Below are 19993 nucleotides of genomic sequence, written 5' to 3' on the forward strand. Positions count from 1 at the left end.
CATTGTAATGTTGATGCATGTGTGTTCTAAGGTGCATTTAAAACCCAGGAGGGCTTGGAGCTACCTGCCAGAGAGCAGCAGGTAAGCGCATGGTCCCTCCTGCTAGCCCTCAATGTCTACGTGTATTTAAAATTGAGAGGTGGGCAACGATGCCAGGGGTGGGGTGTACACCCTGATGGTACTTTGGACTCCGTGTATCGTGCCCACCCCCAAGATCCTATATGTATGTGTAATGAGAGTGTGAGTAATGTGAATGTCTAAGTTGTGGGATAAAATTGAGGCAGAGGCAGCCAGAAGGGGACAGAGGGGGGGGGGGGGGGGGGGGGGGGGAGCCTCCTCTGCACCCTGGTGACATACCCCTACTCCAAGGCCCTGCATGTGTGGGTGGTTGTGGTGGAGCAGGAAGAGGGAGGCAGCTGGAGATGGGGAGGGAAGGAAGGGAGGGGCAAGTGACCCCTCCCTGGGGCCAGCTCCCCCGCTGACCCCAGTAGGCACCCCCATACTCCGCGACCCGCCAGGGAAAGGGGGCCCAGGCCCATCCAGACCGGGCCCAGTGCAGCAGCGCCGCCCGGCCCCACAGAGCCCGGGACAGTCCACCCAACCCCACCACAGAGAAAACTGCACCCACCCCACCATCCACTCATCTTCCAGACTACATAAGACAATAAACACCCAGGCTGAGATCTTCCTCCACCTCTCCTGTATCTCCCCCTCCTGCAGAGGGAGCTCCTGAGGAGAGGAAAGCTCCTGCAAGATGTGACAATCTCCCCCACCAGTTGAAGAGCCCCCCAGGTGGCTCGACGCACCGGCGGCACCCTGCTCCAGGGCTGGGCCCCCATGCACCCACCCGCCCACAACCCCGGCAACACACCAACCAGGACCCAAGCCCCCGAGGCCCGGTCCGGGTCCCAGCCCAGAGACGGAGCGCCCCCAGAACCTCACGCCCATCCCGGACCCACCCAGGGGCAGCCAGGCTACCAGGTCAGTAACCCACGTCCGTCAGCACAGACCCTCCCCTAGCCCCGCTGCACGCAGCCGCGAGGAAACAGTCACCTGAGAGCCAACAGAGCCCCTAACCGGACATGACCCCTACCCCGGGTTGAGCCCCTCAAGGAAGATGCCTCCGGGGAACCCCCCGACGCCCTAAGCCTGTCCCTACCCCCACACCAATCACAACAGTGAAGGCGGGACCAAACTATGACCCCCCACCCCCACTAGGTGATGGAGCTGATCAAAGGAGCCCAGAGCAATTGATCTGATGTGGTGGCAGAGGCTGTATCAAGACTAATGTAATCTAATAGATAATTTCTATATTGGTTAGAATTAAGATTATTTTTATTTTTCCAGTTCATGAGGACTGTTTTCTTGGCTATGCATAGGGCAGTGAAAACCATATGGGCGATATTCTTTTCTGAAGTGACATTATCTAAGCTGCCCAACAAACACACTAAGGGGGAAGTTGAAATGTTACATTTCAGACACTTCGATAAGTCTTCACATATCTCGCGCCAAAACTTCTGAACTGGTGGACAGAACCAAAGAGCGTGGATATAATTGTCCGGTGAATTGGTTTGGCAGTGTAAGCAGTTGTTGGTAGACGAAAAGCCCATCTTGAACATCCGATGACCTGTATAGTGCACTCTATGTAATATTTTGTATTGAATTAATTGAAGACTGGGATTTCTAATTAGATGAAAGGTTTTTAAGCAAATCTGAGACCAGAAGTTTAGGTCTAAGTTAACTGATAAATCCGCTTCCCATTTTGCAATAGGAAGTGATATTGATTCATCTGTTTTAGAAAGCATTCTGTATATTTTGGATAGTAATTTGGGGGGTTTAAGAGTAAGAAATTGAACCACACTTGGTGGTGTTTGTAGTTCAACTTGACCCGGTTTAAATTTCTTTTTTACTATGGATTTAATTTGTTGATATTCTAAAAATCTTTTCTTGTTGATCCCATATTGTGTAACTAGTCCGTCAAATGAAATAAATTCTGTTCCTTCTAGTATATGTTCTAAATATTTGATTCCTTTATCACTCCAATCTGAAAAGTTTATCATATTATTGTTTTGTAATATGTCAGGGTTGTTCCAGATAGGTGTACGTTTGCATGGGATTAATGAAGACGCCGTCAATTTTAGAAACTCCCACCATGCTGTCAGAGAAGAGCTGATGTTGATGCTTTTAAAGCATTCATGTCGTTGGATGTTTGAGCTGATAAATGGTAGGTCTGAGATCTCTAGATTATTGCAGAGTGCTTGTTCTACATCTAGCCAAGGTTCATCTAAGAGGGTGTGTTTTAGCCATCCTGAGATAAACTGAAGCCTGTTGGCTAAGAAGTAGTGCTGAAAGTTAGGCAGTTCTAGTCCTCCTTTATCCTTGGTCTTTTGTAGTGTTTTTAAGCTTATACGTGGGGGTTTATTTTTCCAAAGGAATTTGGACATACATGAATCTAGAGATCTGAACCAATCTTGTGGCGTTTTAGTTGGGATCATTGAGAATAAATAATTTATTTTTGGTAAGACCATCATTTTTATAGCGGCAACCCTTCCCATGAGTGATATGGGTAGACATTTCCATCTAGCCAGATCATCTTCTACCTTCTTTAAAAGTGGGATATGGTTTAATTTAGTTAGATCTGCAAGCTTGGGAGAAACATTAATACCTAAATATTTTATATTTCCCGATTGCAGTGGTGTAGAAGAGGAATTATGGAAGGAGCAATTAATCGGTAGGACTGTAGATTTTGACCAGTTAATTGAGTAATCTGATATTCTTGCAAAAGAGTTTATCAATTCAATCACCCCAGAGATATTGGTTTGTGAATTTTGGAGAAAGAGTAACACATCATCCGCATAAAGGCTGATTTTATGTTCCACGTTCTTGCATTTTATGCCCTTAATTACTGAATTCTGTCTAATTGCTGCTGCTAGTGGTTCAATAAAAATTGCAAATAGTGAAGGGGAGAGTGGGCATCCCTGCCTGGTGCCCCTCAAGAGACAGAAGCTGGAGAATGTCTGGTCATTTGTTCTAACACAAGCTGTTGGGGAATTATATAATATTTTTAACCAGTTTATGAAAGAGGATCCAAAACCAAATTTGTGTAAAGTTGCAAATAGAAATTTCCAGTTAACTCTGTCAAATGCTTTTTCTGCGTCTAAAGAGAATATTGTAGTTTCTAGGTTTTTACTGTATGAGTAGTCTATCAAATTAAGTAATCTACGTGTATTTGTTGATGAGTGCCTACCTTTTATGAAACCAGTTTGGTCAGGATGAATTAAGAGGGGGGTTATTTTCTCCAGTAATTGGCATCATCAAAGTATCATTACTGTCATGATGACTGTATTGTCATTACTGCAACTACAGAACGGGCCTGAGGTCCATGTCTTTGTGCCCAGCACATCAATGTTGATTATGTAAAGTCCAGGCTGCGGTCCTCTAATGAGTGTAATTATACAGGAATCAGTGCAGTGCTTACTGAGAAAGAAACCTCAACTGTTGTATGGCTAGTTCAGTAGTCGAAAGCTAGGACAGAGTGTTTGCAGTCCCTATCACCCCAAACCCAAGCCCGAGAGTAAATAAAGAGCACTGGCACATGAATTGATGTGTTTTCTCTAATCTCTGTTTGCAGCAGTTCTTTGGGAGCGCATTTGTTCACTCTGTTTGTGTGTGTGTGTTTGTTTGGCAATGAATGTGTGTTTGTTTGCAAAAAAGAAAAAAAACAGGGGAAATTTATTATATTATATGTATAATTATTTATACAGCATCACGCTGATCCCATCAGTGGGGGATCAGTTACACCTCAAAAGAGAACTTGGACAGGACAAAATCTGATTTCTTATTAAAACCTACAAGGTTTACATGCGGTTACATGAGGTTAACAGCATTAAAGATATTTATATTATAAGATATCCAAAATGACAAGCTAAGACATATCATGTCTGTCATAGCCTTTGTGAAAGATATGGGATGTGGTAACAGTTTACAAGCTTTCTTGTGATGTATCTCCACCGAGCAGAACTTCATAAAGACCAATTATCATGTTTACTTCTTGTCATTTGAACCGTCTTGTAAATTAAACCGCTTGTACATTTGCTTGCTTTTAAACGTTTTTCAAAGCAGACCATTTCTATTGCAGTGTAAACAACCTACCGCAACAATCCGGTGAGCCTCTGTGCTCAAGCGCTTGTCAACAGTATGAAAAAAACAAACAATTTCCTGTAAGCGGCTGGTGGGAGAGAGATAAGCAAAGTGAGAAAACCCAAAGTTTCAAATTTGCATTCATGTGTTACAAATGACACAAGTCTGTGTCTGGTCTAAGGAGCTGGTTGTTTCATTAAAAATAAGGATCTGCATAACACTAGTTATTTCAGTCTTGTTTTATGAGACTTAAGCAAATATCCTAATACTGTCACGGACCGCCGGGGCAGACCGTGTGGAGAGTGCGTGGAGGACTCAGGTGCAGACACGAGTGACACGGGAGTAAACTTTAAACAAAAGCGAGCCTTTTATTGTGGCTGGTAACGCAAGAGAAACAAACAAGAATAAGGGCAGCTCAAAAGCAATAACTAAACAGAAACCTAAACTGGGAATGAACTAAGGTAAGGCTATGAATACAACAGACCGGGCATGGAAACATGGAGGGTGGGAACACAGACGACGCGACGCAGACTACATGAAACACAGAGACTAAATACACATGAGGAATGATCAGGGGAAGTGGCCACACATGGGAACGCAGCTGACACACATGAACTTAACGACAGGACAGGAGGAGTGAAACTGAATACACTGACAGTGAATGCAGGCCTTCAAAGTAAAACAGGAAACATGAGACATGAACCGGGGAGACGTAGTACAGGGGGAGGTGACATAACTGACAGCATGAACTTGACAGTACAAGACACACAGACATGAACACACGAAGGGCAAGGGAGACGTAATGCAAGGGTGGTATATACAGATGGCTGGACTAACTTAATGAACCTAAACAATCAATAAACATCAAAATAGACTAAACACAAAACACTGGGTCGCACGACCCAGGGCCATGACAAATACACATCTTGCCAAATTAGGATTTCCTTTTCGTTGTGTTACCTCATCTACTTCACAACATTTCCATGTACTCTTTGGTAACCACAGAAGCACCTCTTTTTTGTAGCATAAACAGAAGTTTCAAACAGTAATATGCAAACTTTATAGCAACCAACAAAAACTGGAGTTTCCTTTTTTTCTTTTTATCTCTTATTCTGTTTTACTTTACATGGTTTTATCTTTCAAACAGTCAGTCAATCTTTGTCTTAACTTTTCTCTTTCTGCATCTCAAAGACACATCCCCCAGGAAGCAGCTATTAATATGTGCCGGATGGTTTCAAGTTATGTGAAATACACATTCTCATCCTTGTTTGTTGAATCAGACTGTGTTCAAGCTTACAGGGACATGAGCAAAATTAAAATTTATGTTTTTGGATGTACAGTGATGGATGACTTTCGTATTGTTTTAGGATGTAAGAAAAAGTCAGTTTTCTCTTTTCGTGCTTTGGGGGGATTTTATAGCAACATGTCAAAAAGACTATATGAGCGTGACATCCTATATGGATTGTTACCCCCCTTTCGTTAAATTATGCGCGCCGAATAAGCCAGATGCATTAAGTCACAGTGGAAATAAACGTGAATTGTGTGCACTATTAAACAAAAAAGAAAACTACACAATGGAGAGGGTAATCTACAGCTTTTCCTAACAGAGCTCAAGTGGAATTTAATCCTTTCATTGAGATTTCACTCAGAAATGTTAGTACTTCAAAACGGTGCTTGAGAGAGGAACGTAGAAAAGGTGGAATGAATGGAGCCGTAAAGATGAGCATGTAGGAGTTATTTAGTTCCACGTCGATCAAAGGATGAGAAGAAACATCTGCTCACCAGTTTGCAGCTGTATGCACACTGCTGTTTTGAAAACTGTTAAAGTTCAATAAAGGATGCAACTTGGTATTTTTGATTTGTGCAGCTATAAAGCATCAGATACTCATCTGTTACAACCCTGACAAATAAAGATTTTGCATTGTACGATTGTTCACTCGCTTCTTTTCCACCGAGTTTTGCCTTGTATTTATTACCTCGCAAGAACAAGTTCTGTGCCTTGTGCTTTTCAACTCTTATTATTCAATGACACAGTTCCCTTCCAGAGTTACTGTCATGCACTCGGTCAAGCATAGCAGGTGAAACTGATGCCAAACACCAGCTTTTACAGTTTTCAAAAGGCACACAACCACCGCACTGAATACGCTGACTCCATCTAGTGTGGCCCATTTATTTCTCGACCGCAAAAAAACAGACCAGTCCAGTTTTTACACTACTGTTCAAACATCCGTCTACCTCAAGTGTTCCAAAGTTAGCCGATGCAGGAAAACAGGCGCATATTCGCCTTATTCACATTTGACCACAAACTCAGCTGGGGAACTGCCCAGCAGGAGTAAACACAGACACTGGGAAAGTTTCCATACAACACTAGATATACTTAGACATGGACAAACCCAGACTCAGCCACAGTTACAACATATGCACACACTTACACACACACTGCTCAATCAACCAGATGCACAAATCCACAGAAATGCAGATGGGGAGACACAAACTTAACTCTCCTGGAGTCCAGATTTAAGATGTGACTTTGTTCACCTCCTATCTAAGAGGTGATTATTTTACAATCTGCTTTGGCTCGTGCCACCAACCTCTTGTCAGTTTGTGTCTGTGTGCTTCAGCAAACATCTAACACAATCTGTAAGAGCTAAACAACACAATCCCCTGACAGTTATGAGCCGTTGTGAAAGCAACAGCAATATTTGGGAGAGGCACTGCTGAAGTAATTTCCAGCCAGGAATAAATCTAATTAATTTCTTAATGGCTAGTCATCTTCATCCCACAGGGCATCTGTTGGCTGAGGTGCGACACAAAACGCTGGCGGTTTGTGAGCCATGCCTGTGGTGTTTGGCGTATCTGCAGAGGTATTCTGATGACCAGATTTAAAAATAACATCAAGGACATTTGCCACCGCTGGCTTGAACATGCATGACTGAGAGAATCACTCAGATTTATTAGTACTGACTGGTGCTGGCTTCCCCTTCACTCACTTTCACTGCAAATTATGCCAGAAAAAGCAGTCCACCCTCTAAAAGGGAAAATTTTGACTGTCCTTTTTTCACTCATTCTAACTAATAATTACAAAAATGTACAACCATCTGCTTTACCAGCAATCCACAACCAGCAAGATTCAGATAATGCTGTGTGCTCTGACAGATGTCTGGGGAAATGGATTTATTCAGATCTGACAGGCCACAGATTTTGCAGAGAGAGTGTATGGATTTTTGCTTTCAGATAAGAAACTCTAATCCTGCAAGTAAGGATGATGTGCCCTGTATGACTTTCTCAAGACACTAATGCAATTATCAGCTAATATGTTCCGATACTTAAATGCCAAACTCTCACATTTTCAAAGAAAAACATGCAATTCCCCAGATAGTTTACAGAGTTTTTCACATAGAGGGGGAAGCAGGGAAGCATTTCTAGCCCAGATAGCATGACTGATGAATGGGAGGAAAAAGACTGCCTTTAGGACATAGGAGAGAAGGAAGAAGGGTGCAAGTTGGGCACAGGTGCAGTTCATCACTCTACTGCATGCAGCTGAAATTAAGTACAGCCTTTTTAACTTCCTTTTTATGCCTGCACATTCCTGCACCCACAAAAACAAATACGCAAACACACAGTCCTCCATCTGTGTAAACTTGTTATTCCACTAATATATTTTTAAAGTGGGTAGATGATTGTAAGCTCTTTAAAAAAAAGTGAATCAGAAGGCAGTTGTGGCTAGGGATGGCCTCTGATCTGTTTCTCTTTAAGAGCGAAAGAAACTATGTGGAGCAGACGTTCTCTCACAGTGTTATGTATAATTAAGGAATCCATGGTATTTTGACCACACAGTTTTTAGACAAGAATGACCTGAACAGATTCAGACTTAGCTGGCAGAGAAAGAGGAAGGCTGTTACAGGCTCCTGTTGGCAACGTATTAAAGGGATCATGTTCATCTTTTGCTGCAGCTCCACACAAGCTTTCATCTGTCATCAAGTTTAAACACATTTTTATAAAGGTGTAAAAAAGGTGCTGAACCCTGAAATATTATTTGAATTACGCTGGTTGAACACGTTTTGATTATTTTGATGTTATGTAACCACAAACGTCTGAGAGTTGTTCAAATGTAAACTTCTTTTCCTTTACCTGAACAAGACGTTCCTATCTAATTTATGTTTGTATATATTAATAGGGAAAAAGATAATCAATCCAGCTAAATACAGGCGTGGTGTCTGTTTAAAAACTAAGTGATGCTTTGATTTAAGCTCATGAATCAAACTTATGATAAAACAAAAGGGATGTTTAAATCCAAATATTTCTCATATGAATGTAGCCTTGCGACTGTTAATCATGAAGGTGTGTTATTAATTATTAAAAATTAAGACATTTACTTTAATTTACTCATAACAGATTAAGGTTAATAATCCAAACCATATAATATGTAACTGAAAAAACAGGTGATTTTGACACAATGTTTTCTATAAATTTCATTTTTCTTCATTATCAATTGTCATGAGAATCTCTATATGTTACCTTTAGTGGCCACACCTACAGCATATACAAACATCATGCATCAAACCTGCCAACCTGTTTCCCCAGCGAGCAGTGTACAGACGCAGTTGAAACCTGAGTCTCATCCCTCCGCAGCCACTTTTCCACTGTAGAAATGCTTTCAAAATTAGAAAGTAATAAACAAAATAAGCAAACAACAAGAAGACTTTAAACTGCTGGATTAAAACCATCTCATATTCCTCTCTATTTTTTATTGCTGCCTCTTTTTGCTGATAGCTTTTAGGGAGGAGGCTTCTTTGAAGCCCGTGGTGTATTGTTTACAAGCATTCCTAATGAGCCGCTTCTTCTCATTGGTGTGATGCGGGGCTGGCTGATGGTAGTTGTAATCACTGAGAGGATTTGATTGCATTAGCCTCATCCCTATCTGTTGTTAATGACATTAGTTCTGTAGGAGGACATTCATTAGAAGCAAGAGAGCTGAGTTAGGTTTCCTCACATGTAGGGAGAAACACTGACAAAACTGCCTTCTCTGATGTAAACAAATCTAATTTAGTGATGCTTTTGACTATTTTATGCTTTTAAAAGTTATACAGGAAACAGGTATTTGTTCCGATGCAGAATCCACCCTAAGAAATAACAGAAGTTCTGTTATTTCAAATGAGGTGGACCACATAAAACTAAACATTTCCACTTTTCCACATATGTCTGAATGGACACATACAGACACATCAGTGCAACAGGAAGGGGTTTCTGAAGATAGAAGAAATGCAAAGGTGTCCTGATAAAGGGAGATAAAGGCCACTGCTACTTCAGTTTGACATGCTGTTTCAGCATGTGGTAAGTGAGACTGATTCAGCTGCACATGTCTATCTCTCTGTGTGTGTGTGTGTGTGTGTGTGTGTGTGTGTGTGTGTGTGTGTGTGTGTGTGTGTGTGTGTGTGTGTGTGTGTGTGTGTGTGTGTGTGGTATTCAAGACTATCCAACTGTATTATCCAGGGATCAGCTATGGTGTTGATGCTGGCGTGCAAGTTGTCCTTGCCAATGAGCTACTCCTGCATCCATCCGTCACTGTGGCACTCCCAGGATTACATACCTAGAACTAAGAGCACTTGTTATTTATGTTGCCATGTTACTCAAGGGGACACACAAAGACAGAGATTATTAGAGGCGATACATACAGTACAGAAGGGCAAGGAGTCTGGTAGCAGATGGTTTGATGCCCGTAGAACACTAACTTTAACTTTTAGTAGCCAGAATTGTCACAAATTCTGAAAAATGCATGGAAAACTTTGGAAAACTCACCTTTGCTAAGGCTGAAATTATTAAGTCAATTATTTTTTCACAAGACCAGGATTATATCTTTTAATATTTGTTATTTACATTTAATATACATCGATGAATGTATGTTAAAAAATGAACTATGACATATACATAGTCCTGTAAATTATATATTTAAAATTGATTCGCTACTTCTAAACAATAGATGTCCTGGAATACAAGGAATAAAAGAAGTCAGAATAGGAAACAAAGCAATTGTGGTTGGTTTACAGTTTTCTACAAAGTTTTCTTCTGGTTCAATAATATCCCTCCGTACAGATTTTTATGCCCCATGCATGTAGAAACCAAACCTCTCATACACATGCCTCTAGCTTGGCAGTGTACCAGAATACAGAGATGGATGGGAGCTGGATGATGTGAAAACAACACCAAAGTGCAATGACAATGAGCATAATCTGCCTGTAGTTTGATCCAAGTCTAAATTTTTTCATTTTCATTCACTGTCATCCATAATTTTTGGAGTAATCCTGCAAACAAACTAGCGAAACAGACAAACCAATAACCAGGTTATATTATTATAGATTTGTTGGAGCAAATATTTCTTTATAGTAGACACCTCTTAAATGCAAGGTCACATCTAGCAGCCTCGCTGTGTTCACCCGCTAACCACCACTATCTGCGTACTGTGTGGTGCTGGGCAAGTGCCAAACTATCAGAGTCTGCCAACACTTGTGTGAAAGCATTTGCCAAGTACTGGCTCAGCGATAGTGAAACGCGAGAAACAGAACATTAGCCTTCAAAATAAAGTTCTGTCTTTTGAAATGTGTCTGTACCAGCAGTAAGCCACAAGTTTTATTTTAAAGGCAAATTGTCTCTGAAGTCAACTTCTTCAGTGGTAACCTGGTAGCAACCAAAGCAAGCAGGAAATTGTTGGCAGAGCACTGTATACCTCTTTTTGACAAATTTCACCTAGCAACAGTCAACAGCCTCTTGGCAACTGATCAGGGAATACACATTTTTCCTTAACACCCAGTCACCATCAGGGGGGGTGAATGATCTCTAGGCCTGCGTGGCTGGGGCCTTCTTTTAGAATTCACACTTCTCTCCACATACTCATCCTATAAGGGTCAATGCTGCAAATAAACCTAGAATTGTGGTTTCCTTTTTGACTTTATTTTAATAATAAATCTGAAAACATAAGACTGACCTCTTAAAATAGGCCTCACTCATTCACATCTTTGGCTTTACCTTGAGACTTAATAATTTAACAAGTTAGCTTTGCAGTGGTTAACATTTAATGAAAATAAATACAGCTCAATCATTTTATACATTAGTTTCTTGAGTTTCTTGACTTTCCTTTCAGCAGTATATAGCCAGGGCAGAGAATAATAAGTAAGAGGTGAGCAATTGATTAAAAATACTGAATACTTCTAGGTTCAAAGGAATGTTTAAACACATTAACACAGCTATAGAGCTCCAATGAAACACATCTCTCTGTCAAAAAATATCACGAATGGCTTTGATACAATATTTACATCCTTGTCAATACTCACTCATAGCAGTTTGTCTCTTATAGCTTACACTTGCCTCTGTTACATCTCTTTGATCATGTAACTTTAACACATTTGCAAGCAGTAATCTATTATAACATCATTATGTCCATTGGGAAAGACCATCTCTGAATCAAGGAGGGGCCTAAGGGTACATCTGTCACCATCTTACAATGCTGTGATTGCAGCCATTCCCCAAGTCTCTGTGAATGGTACTCATGGCCATTGATCAGTGGGCTTTGATCAGTGGTTGTTGATCAATGGTCATGAGAATTTGCATAATTAGAGAGGAACTGACCTCCCAGCCCATTGTTTCTTCAGTGGGCTGGTTTCAGTCATTATGCAAATGTACTGTTTATAAGATTGGGGAAACCTGCAGTCAGCTGAGACTGAAGAAGTCCCTTGGATGAGGGGCGATCGTGGCTCAGGAGTTGGGTGTTTGTCTTGTAATCAGAAGGTTGCCGGTTCGAACCCCGGCTCGGACAGTCTCGGTCGTTGTGTCCTTGGGCAAGACACTTCACCTACCGCCTACTGGTGATAGCCAGAGGCCAGAGGGGCCGATGGCGCGATATAGCAGCCTCACCTCTGTCAGTCTGCCCCAGGGCAGCTGTGGCTACAACTGTAGCTGCCTTCACCAGTGTGTGAATGTGAGAGTGAATGAATAGTGGTATTGTAAAGCGCTTTGAGGGCCCCGAAAAGCGCTATATAAATGCAATCCATTATTATTATTATGAGTGACGAAACGTTTCTCCCACAAAACGCTACATCCAGATGAACAGAATAAACTTTTGGAGATTTACTTATGTGGATGATTGAGAATGCATCAAGACCCATTGTCCATTTTATCTGAGAACTGCAGTGACAAAAAAAAGAACAAATCCATCCACATATGCTAACATTTGCACAGTTTCCTGTGTTCATATGCTGCCCTGTGCATATACTGCATAAATAAGCCAGAAATTCTAATCAAGACTATGCGTCTATTGCATGTGAGCAAGTGGTAGAGCCTGTGTTCACAATGTGGCATCCTTGCTGTGAGCAATCAGACAGAGGCCGTACTCTGCTGCCCCTGCACTCCAAAAGCCAAAGCAGAGATGAAGCGCTGCAGGAGTGCGGGTGGAGGGTGCATGACACTGCGCGCGCTCCTGTAATGCAAGTATTATCCATGCCAAAACTTTTATAGAGAAGTGTATTGGCTTTGTTAACCTTCAGGCACCTACAGAAAGACTACACACATACTGTAATCTATGCTTGGAGTCTTTCCAAACAAGTCCATAAGTACAGGCAGAGATGATGAACAGCCAAACAGATGAATAGACACATTCACCATCGTAAATCTGTAAATCAGCTATTAGTAACCTCTGCGTGGTACCTGGATCACAGACAGTCTTTTACAGCCAAGATCATGGGTAGCTACTGTGGTTATGCCGTGGCTGATGCATTGCAATTGCATGCACACACTTCTGTGCAAACACTTAGACAGTTTGTACTTGACACTGTGTTTTAGCCCGTTTGGAAAAAGCAAAAGAAAATTAAACTGCACTGCTGACAAAAAAGACAAACGACTGCAACCTTCGAACTCCGCGAGCCAATTAAGTTGCCCCTTAAAATTCCTCGCTGCTCTATGACCGAAGCTGTCTGCGAAAAGCCAAGCATCACGTCTTGTGCCTTTCACTTAGCACAGCACACGTGACTGCTTTTGGGGCCTGGTTGTGCCTTTGGGCATGTAGCCAGTTTCCTGTCTTAAGTGTGAAGGTTAAGGGAGGAAAAGGCTCATGAGGAAAAACTTTCTGGCATGTATGACTGTAATGAAACAATGTAGTGCTAAAAGTACCACCTGTATTTCTACATAACACACACCTACATGCAATAGCACACACATCCTTCCCCCCTCCCTCCTTGCACTTGCTGGCACATCTTCCCCTTTTCTATCAGCATGTAAAAGACCCCCAGGAACCTATTAACACTGTTAAACTAGGGTAATTATGTAGCTGACACTTTCAACGCCGAGCAAGAGGGAGGTTGCCTAAAATAAAATGACGAAATGTGCGCGTGTGAAAGCGCAACTGCACAATTGTGTATGATGTTCGATGATGTGCGCGCCTCGTCAAATGCTCTCACAGGAAGTGAAGTGAATCAATCAGGTTGCCACTCATAATTACGGGACTATTAATAACAAAACATGCTGCTGTTACCTCCACAACAGCCTTAACTGCTGGAATGAGTCCACTAGGAAAATAGTCTTATCACCATATCAATTATTCAGCCCTCGTTAGTAAACAGAATTTGCATGCTCTTTATGGCTGCACAGACATTTCACTGCTGGTTATATATCTGTTTCCTAATGTATTTTGGGATAATGGTGAGGATCAAGCGCCCTCTCCATCACTGTCTTAGTGTCAGTGACTAAGACAACTGCTGCTCATCAATCACATGCTAAACCTCTATAGAGAAATCAACATACTGACAGCCTTTTAAAAGCAGGAGGACCAAGTTGCTTAGAAGAGCCCAGGAGGATTTGATTGGCAAGAATAAGAAGGCACACGCAGAGGCTACTATTTATGAGATTGTTTACAGATAAGGAAAGTGGTGATATTAGGCTTTTGGCGACAGGTAATTGAAGACTTTAAGTTAAAGAGTTAAAGTAAGTGACAGTTATTTTAATCAGAAATAAACTAAAGCTCAGACAAAAACCACAGATAGCGTGTCAAATGACAGATGTCTTCTCAGTAAATTTACTAGATAACCAGAATTGCATCTGCTATTTACTTGAAATAGAAACAAACATTTTTTTTAACTTATATCTTAATAGGACGCTTCTATTTTAATAAATGCAAACTTAAACTATAGGCCATAACATCGGAAAATATACCACAATGACTTTGTTTTCTTTGATGCTTGACACTGTGGGTGGGTGATAAGCGTGGCTTATCAGTAACTAACTGAACACTAATCTTAAATCTTACATATTCAAATCAACTCAAAGCACCTATATGAAAGTGAAGAATACTTTCTCCTGAAGGATAAATGATATGCTTCATAAACCATGACAGTGGATTTTAAATCAACCAATCAAGGTGTGATATAAGTGCAAACTTTCAGCTTTAATTCAATTAGATTAACAAAAGTATTGCATTAACTATTTAAGAAATAAAGCAATTTTTAGAGAATCGGGAATTGACTCTGCAGTCAGTGACTGCCTGAAGTCTAGAATGACTAAATGCTGCATTTCCTCCCTTGAATTGCTCTGCCAGGCCTTTACTGCAGCCACCTTCAGTCGTTGCTTGTGTGTCCCTGTGGCTGCAGTTTTGCCTTCAGTAACTGAAATGCTCTGTTGGGTTGTGATCAGGTGACTGACTGAGTGACTGAAGAATGTCTTATTTCTTTGCCTTGAAAAACTCTTAGCATGTTTTGGGTCATTATTCAACTGCCATCTGATTAGTTTTGCAGCATTTGGCTGAATCTGAACAGAGAGTATAGCCATGTACATTTTCACATCATCAATACACACAAGTGTTCCACTGGCAGTCGTAGATGTCCATGCCATAACACTCCATCATGTTTGACAGATGATGTGGTATGTTTCAGATCATGAGGTATTTTTGTCCTTTGCTATACTTTTTTCTTCCATTCATTATGGTACAAGGTAATCTTGGTTTCACCTGTCCAAAGACTACTTTCCAGAACTGTGCCGGCTATCTGATGAAGTCTAATTCTCCTTTTTAAGAAGAAACCAAACTATACATGTGGCCACTCCTAAAGTTTTTATGAAATGAGTTGTGACATGCAACAGGTTTATTTAAGGTTTTCAGCCTATAATATCCATAATATCCTCCTTCACTTAAATCAACATCTATATTGACCTCAAATTGAGAACTCCAGTGAAAAGCTAGTTCAGCACGTGGAATTACTCTAGATCTTTTATCCACTTAATTTATCACGACATATTGAAGGAACAGAACATGCAAGTCTCTGAAAATGGGGGACAATGTATAAAAATGATTTGAATTCCTAACGACTTAAAGCAATACTTTTGTTAAACCTACTTAAACCTTCAACCTGAAATTCTGCACTTAAATCACACCCCGACTGTTTGATTAAAATTCACTGTGGTGTGATGGAGGCAAAATTACAGAAACAGTGTATCTGTGTATCTTTGTTCCAACACTTACTGATCTAACTGTATGATGTCAACACGGCTTTAGAATGGCCACAAGATGAGAAGAGGTTTAAAAAATCTGCTTTTTTAGCCTAATTGCGAGACAGTATGGAAGCCCGCTTCCGCCACTAAAAAAAATAGTTAATAGAAATAGAAAACTGCGACTTATTAACTAGAAATTTTGACTTACATTTCTCAAAATTTTGAGTTAACAACTCGAAATTTCAAGTTAGCGTTGCTAATCAGTAATGTATGTGAATGACGTCGTTTCCTTGTTACCCGGAAATTGAAGCCCTCGGCTATAAATGCTGAAGCTACCAGTATTGTAGCCAGTCATCAATGCACAAATTGCTGATTATTTTCAGCGTGGCTTCACAAATGATGAAATCCTTGTGTTATTAGCTGAATCACATGGCGTTACTATCAGCAAACGTACTCTCGAAAGCGCCAATTTGTTGCGATCCGGTTTTGAGTGCACATTCCACCTAGATTACTGATTGGCAGCACTAACAGCAATAATTTCAAGTTATTAACTCAAAATTCTGAGAAAAGTAAGTCAAAATTTTGAGTTACTTTTCTCGAAATTTCAAGAAAATAACTCGAAATTTTAAGTTATGGATACGTTTTTTGGGCGGAAACGGGCTTCTATAAGACAGTGTTGACTGCAACTATATATCTAGAGGATAGTAGTACTCTAGATGGCTATATATAAATCCTTCTCTCACAGACAAAAAAAAGACAAAACACTCAAAAGGAATACAAATTAGTATAAAGAAAGTTTTAGTTCTTTGTATTGAGATTTACTTCTGTAAAAAAGAAAATCATACAGTGAGCTGCTAATGTACTGTAACTGAACACAGCCCTATGATCAGAATAATAACGTGATATAAGTAATCCCACTGACTACTTTAAGTTACACATTTGGCAGTATAGCCCATGAGAATAATAATCAGTTGTAATGTAATACACCTTCAGAGCAATCTCTCCAGCCTGGCCAGCAACCAGCAGTTTAACACTTAGTGTGACACAATGATAAGTTGCTGTTATACAGGATACACTCTTAGAATAGTGTGATGGATCAATGGATATAGTGGTGACAAGTGAGAATGTCAGAGGGTGCTACAACAGTACTATCCTTAGGTACTATGTGATATGTCGCTATACTGCACAGCCACTCTGAAAGTTGGCCTCGGCTTACCGCTCTTACTCAAATCACTGAAGACTGCCACTTTGAAATCAACAGCAGCCGCAGCTAAACTCAGACTGACTTCTGGCCTTCTGCTGGGTGTCTGTTATTACAGCCGTCCAGTTTGTTTTGATCAACTTTTTGGTTTTGCCCGGTAAGAAATCCAGTTGCCTTATCTAATTTTAACAGACTTGATGGGCAAACAGAGACAAAAACACCACAGAAAGAGATAAGAAAGTGAGAAACGGAGGTTTCAAGCTTGCTTTGCTGCCACTGAGCTCAGTCTCTTTCTGGAATAAGAGCAAACCCTAAAACTTAAACCCTCCCGGCTTCATAGCTTAGGCACAATATCACATATATATTACATTGATATATGATTGCACTTTATTTAATATCACACTGGTGTGCTAAAGCTGGTGTAAGACAAGAAAAGAAAAGCGCAAAGACCAATACTTGAAAACCTGTGGAGGTGCGAAGCTGCCCATCCCTGCATGTTGGGATTAATTAGTCATAATGTCCTTATCTTTCATCCCACAAGATGTCTGTTGAGTGAAATATGGCAGCATCTTATCAGTGAGTATGTGTGGGATGATAGTTTTGAAAGCCAATAAAAAGTTAAGATAATTAAGTCTAGCATGAGTCTTTTGGCCCTCCAGATGTTTATACAGGATATTCAGTAGGATATGACAGCATCCTCCACCCCTCTGCTAGTCCAGATTAAAAGGGATCCAATGATTTATCCACCTGCTGTACAGCTTTCTTTTTAATGAGCTTCTACATCGACTTCATCAGCAACGATATTCAAGCTAACAACCTAAGGCTATTCAGCGGCATGGGTGGATTCTTTTTAGCCATGGCCCATTTCCATATCTAGGGCAGCAGTTGTAGGCGCAGTGACAACATAAAGATGTAGTGAAAAATGCGTCTAAGAACCAATTACTGTCTCTGACTCTCTCAAAGATTCCAAGAGGCTTGACAATTTTTTGCTGTAAACAACAGGCTTCGAGTTTTAATCACGAATAAACTTTATAAGCAATGCAGAGACAGAGATGGGACATTTACAGTGATTTGATAGTGATTTGGAGACTTTTCTTAAAACTTTAAACTGGTCTTTAAGATCCAGTTCATTAAGGAAATTCATTATAAAAGATTATATGACTATGAGAATATGTATGCTTGTCATCGACCTGGTCATTCCACACAGCAAGCACCAGTGACATATGCTCAAACAGAAATGGAAAAGCGGATGAGAGTTCTTTCCTTTTTAATTAACTTACTCTGACAGTATGTGACACTTACAATAGAATTCAAGAATAAAGTCTGACATCCTCAGAAATTATTTTAAGTGCTCCCACAGTAATCCACTCCTCTGGTGTGGATTACTGGAGTTCGTATGCGTCCAACACATATTTTATCCACCTGTCTCATACTCCCCCCTTTTGCTGCTAAAACAGCCCTGACCCATCAAGGCATTGACTCCACTAGACCACTGAAGATGTGGTGTGGTATCTGGCGCCAACAGGTTAGCTACAGATCCTTTAATTTCTCCAAGTTGCAAGCTGTGGCCTCTATGGATCAGATGTTCTTTCCCAGAACATCTCATAAAGGCTCGATTGGGTTGAGATCTGGGGAATTTGGAAGCCAAGTCAACATTTCAAACTTGTCATGCTTCTCAAACCATTTTTGAACCATTTATGCTTTTCTGCAACAATACTTAGGTAAGTGGTAGCTGGAACCAAGATTTCCCAGCAGGACATTGTCCAAAGCATCACACTGCTTCTGCCCGCTTGCCTTCCCCCCATAGTGCAACCTAATGCCAAGTGCTGCTAATGAAAATGTGATTAATCAGACTAGTCCACTTTCTTCCATAGCTCCGGGATCCACTTCTGATGCTCACGTTCCCATTGTTGACAAGATTCAGCGTGGGTACCCTTAATGGTCTGTGTAGCCACATACACAACAAACTGCACTGTTTATTCAGAGATCTTTCTTTCTATAAGCATTAACTTTACTGGATCGGACCACACGGGGCAGCTTTCGCTCTCCGTGTGCATCAGTGAGCTTGGCTAAACATGACCCTGTCACTGGTTCACCACTGTTCTTGGACCACTTTTGTTAGACACTAACCACTACAGACTGGGAACACGAGAGCTGCAGTTTTAGAGATGCTATGTCCAAGTTTGACAATTTGGCCCTTGAAACTCACTCATTTCCTTATACTTTCCCATTTGTCCTGCATCTAACACATCAACACTGAGAACAAAATGTTCACTTGCTGCCTAATCTATCTCATCCACTAACAGGTGGCATGATGATTACATAATCAGCGTTACTCACTTCACCTGTCAGCAGTCACAATATTATGCATGACTGGTGTATCCCTGAGGTGGCTCACAAACTTTATTCCATTATCACTTATTAGCCGTAAGATTTAGTCATGGTGACCGATAGAATTACAGTTTATAGGTCACAGAGACCACAAACTATTTGTGTCCTTGCTCAAATTACTGAAAAACTATTGATTTTGAGGATAAATGGCTAAGAAAAATAATACTGACAGATGTGAATGCAACAAAACAGCTACTCTTGGCACCACCCCTAGAGCCACATGGAAGTGAAAAGATTTCCACATGCTCAACTGTCTCACAAGCAATCAGTGTGTAGACAGGGAGCACGTGTTAATTCTTCAACTAATTATGCCTTTATCACCACATTAATCATGAATCCACTGAATTCATTATTCCCAAGTAAGAGAATGCCAATATGCAGTCATTATGGCCTATTTTTGACTACAAATGATAACGGCAGTGGAGGTTACTGAATGACAGGAGAGAGATGAAAATCACTCTTCCAGCACCAAATGGACAGACAGTTAAAAAAGCAGCAGTGAGCTTGATTGTGTCTCTCTATCACCGCAAGAAAAAGGAAATGAGGAAGACGAAAAGAGAACAACATAAAGAGGGAGAGAAAAATGTAGGAACGAGCGCTGCTCTCGACTCAGAGTTAGAGAGAGACAGAAATGAGATGCCATTGTACAGAGATGTGAACCTGAAGTGGTCCACGACTGATGAGCAGCTCTGATTGGGTGCAGCAGATGGTGAGCACATATACACACAAGGAAATGACGAGAGCTAATGATGCATAGAAGAGAAGTACCCCTCTCCTCTACAGAGGACAGTCACT

General features: G+C 40.9%; 1 protein-coding gene across 2 annotated transcripts in view; it reads right to left on the minus strand.

Moving 5' to 3' along the window:
* Positions 1-19993, minus strand: part of znf385c (zinc finger protein 385C) — a 163541-nt gene that overhangs the window by 109886 nt on the left and 33662 nt on the right. The gene's annotated exons all lie outside the window — the stretch shown is intronic.

Source organism: Rhamphochromis sp. 'chilingali' (assembly GCF_963969265.1).
Source record: "Rhamphochromis sp. 'chilingali' genome assembly, chromosome: 15".
Classification (NCBI taxonomy): domain Eukaryota; kingdom Metazoa; phylum Chordata; class Actinopteri; order Cichliformes; family Cichlidae; genus Rhamphochromis; species Rhamphochromis sp. 'chilingali'.